The 3409-nt window shown below is 38.6% G+C and overlaps 1 long non-coding RNA gene across 1 annotated transcript; it reads left to right on the top strand.

Annotated features, from left to right (window-relative positions):
* Positions 1 to 689: 689 nt before the first annotated feature.
* On the top strand, positions 690 to 2047 carry LOC131611632 (uncharacterized). Its single transcript, XR_009287064.1, has 2 exons — positions 690 to 1225; positions 1322 to 2047. It is a non-coding gene; the product is annotated as an uncharacterized LOC131611632 (long non-coding RNA).
* Positions 2048 to 3409: the final 1362 nt, after the last annotated feature.

Here is a 3409-nt window from a genome sequence, read left to right as displayed (position 1 = left end):
GAATCAGTAATAACAAGGAGGCACGCTATAGAAAATACTAGCAATTAAGTTCTAATTAAATCCTAAACAAGATTAAATTCTAAAACAAAACCTAACAAGATTAATTGTTTTTTTTGACATTTTATCTAAGAATTAGAACAAAACTATGTACAAAACAGTTAAAGTCTAACAGGCAGGAGATATTACATATTTTTGTATTGCATTTTCATATGGAAATAATAGAACAACTATGTAACAAAACAACTAAATCCTAACAAGGTAAAAATTACACGTTTTTATTATTTTTTATCATGCAAAAGTCTAGCAAAACAATTGATTTTATGTCATTATCAAGCTGAAAAAGTAATAGAAAACAAACTAGTTAAAAAAAAGAACTAAGTCTAAAGTATAAAATCATGTACACAGGGGGTTTGAGATTGAAAATAATGTGTAAACAGCAATTTGGGCGCTAAGGCCCAGTCAGGGTTGGCCCAAGGACTTATTGTTGCATCAGAAAAAGAGGTACATAGGCTACAGGGGTGTATGGAATAGCAATTCGTGAGACCCAATGTGTATAGTCCATATTTGTTATTCAAATCAATTTCCATAAATCTCAGTTTACTAATCAGACTAAGTTGTTAACAAAACTCAATTAATAGTAATTAATCAATGTTAATGAACATGTTCAATTAGAAAGGGGATTAGGGTAAGAAATTGTGACCATTGGAATTTTCTCCTCTTTTCTTCAACGTGAACGGCGGCGGTGATTCTCCTCTCCGGCGGAACCTCTCCGGTGCTTCTCTCCTCTGATTTCTCTTCCAAAAGCTCTCGGTTCATACATCTCTCGTCTCAATCTCGAACTCTCTCGCCTCTCGCGCTCATCTCTTCCTCGGATTCCCTCGGTCAGAGCTACTCCGACGGCGCTTCAACGATCTCACTTGAAACTTAGATCCGATGTTGCCGTGAATTCCTATCGAGATGATGTTCTGTGTCGAAGCTTGTGAAGAGTAACGTGCAGATGTTCTTATTGTTCCCGATGCGAAGATGAAGGTGAAGGTAGAGAAGTGACGAAGGTGATGATGAACGGTGATTGGTGATGATTATGATGTTGCGATGTGCTGCAGAGATGGGCTCAGTCTTGCGGTGAGAAGATGAAGATGTGAGATGAAGAAGAATCTTCCGTGGTGAATCGGTGGTGAGATTGAAGAAGAGCGGATGAAGGTTCGATCCATAGCTCAAGAAACAGGTTACTGATTTCATCCTCTTCTCATTTCTGTTCTGAGAATTTTTGTTATCGATCTCTGATCTTTTTCCGTTACATTTTCTGGTGATTGAATTGAAGAGGTTCTGAATTGGTTTTTGTTCTGTTGAAGATTGAAGATTATGAATGGTGAAGATTGATGAGAGATGAGAATTGGTGAAAAAGTTTGTTAGAAGTTTGTTACAGAATCGGTTCTGATTTTTTTGTCCAATTTTCTGTTACGTTTTTCTGTGAACTTTGGTGTGGTCAAGAAAATGAAGAAGGTTTTTGCTTCAAGGTCCTTGAATCCGAGAGATTGGTGAAGAGATAATGAAAGTTTATTACGATTCCATCTTGAATTCTGTTATCGATCTCTCCCTTCTTTTTTGTTATCGATTTTTCTTCTTCTCAAATTCTGTTAGCACTGAATTCCCTTCCCAATGTTGCTGAACCGGTTTTTGTCCATGAGTGCAGGGCTGAGGTTCGGTTTATTGTCGGTCTTTTTTCTGGATTTGCGTAGCAGCTTAATTATGGTTGGACCAGTTTCGGATTGCTACCGGTTTTCATTTGGTTTAGAGTGAAGTTGCAGGTGGGAACCGAGAGGAACTCCTATGGAATTCATTATTTTGAATGGATTGTTGCTTTGATGAGAGTAATGGTTTTGAACCGGTTTTATCAGATTTTGTGGCATGAAGTCGTAGGTTAAGGCTTAGCATAAACTTTTCAATCTTTTCTTGTATGGCTTTTTTGTAATGGGCTTCGAATTGTAATGGATATTTGAATTTGTGAATGAACTTGAATGATATTTCTTTTGTATTTTTGAATGAACTTGAGAAATGGTTGTGGACAACTTAAATTCCAATTAATCTTGCATTCCAACAATCCACATGAATCTTCTTTTCAACTTTGACAAGCTTAAATCCCGATTCAATCGATTAATTTGAACACTTATTTGAATTCATGAGAGTAAGTAAACACTTAAAGAAATTCTTCCGAATCCATCTTCAATTTTCAATAAAATCCAATTTGCATTCTTAATAGAAACCCCAACTTAAATCCTCAAATCACAAGCGACTTGCATTACGAGCGACAAATACATGAACTCATAACCACACCTTAATCACAATGACCCCGCGAACCATATGTTGTACCATGGCTAATATCTTGACTTGCATAACAAGCAATTGGAGGAAACCTTAGCACCGAAATTGTCTTAAAAACAACAAAAGCTCTTTATTATTTTTTTCAATTTTTTGAGAGACGAAATAAACGTCTTTCATAACTTATAGCACAGAGAAAGAGGGCAAATTTTGGGGTGCAACAGCTGCCCCTATTCAAACTTCTTGAACCTGACAAGTGAGAAATGAAAGTTTCGAACTGTCGAGGTGGAAGGAGATTGAATACCAGAATGAACTCGAAAATTTGCGCTCTTGATCAATAGAAGATTCCATCTTGAAATAAGAAGGAATGTACCATCCCGCAAGCAGGGAGAAAAAACTTCAATTGACCTGGATAATTAAGTAGCTCCAACTTGCGATAAGAAGGAACGGGCAACCCCACAGGCAGGGGGAAAAAACTTCAATTGATCTGGGCATCAAGAGAAGGAACATCTCGACTGATCTGGGCATCAGGCGTAGCAGATGTCTTCCGAACAGGAATCGGGGATAGATGTCTAAGTCGATCTGGGAATCGAAAGGAGATATTTCGGTTGATCTGGGCATCAACGGGTAGTAAGTATCTCTGGTCTGGGTACCAAGGCGACATCTCCATCTGATGCAATTAAATCATCAGGCAGATATTCCAACTGATCTGAGTATCAGCGGCTTGCTCCTTCGTAAGATCGACGAGATCCGGAGGCGGTTCCCTCAACTGAAAGTCTGGTTTATCAGGAATAGGAACAATATCTCTTCCGAACTGTGTACGCCGGGAAAGGAAGTCTTTAAACTGATCTAGGCTCAATGCTAGAAAATAAGTAGAACAATCCTCTTCTGAATGACAAAGTCAATCAGGCAGATATCTCCATCTGATCTGGGCATCAGTGGCTTGCTCCTTCGTAAGATCGACGAGATCCGGAGGCGGTTCCCTCAACTGAAAGTCTGATTTATCAGGAATAGGAACAGATATCTCTTCCGAACTGTGTGCGCCGGGAAAAGAAAACATCTTCAACTGATAGTAAGCATCAGGACTGGG

Source organism: Vicia villosa, linkage group LG6 (assembly GCF_029867415.1).
Source record: "Vicia villosa cultivar HV-30 ecotype Madison, WI linkage group LG6, Vvil1.0, whole genome shotgun sequence".
Taxonomy (NCBI): Eukaryota; Viridiplantae; Streptophyta; class Magnoliopsida; order Fabales; family Fabaceae; genus Vicia; species Vicia villosa.
The sequence above is the reverse complement of the archived record's forward strand: the minus strand, read 5'-3'. Positions and strand labels throughout refer to the sequence as shown.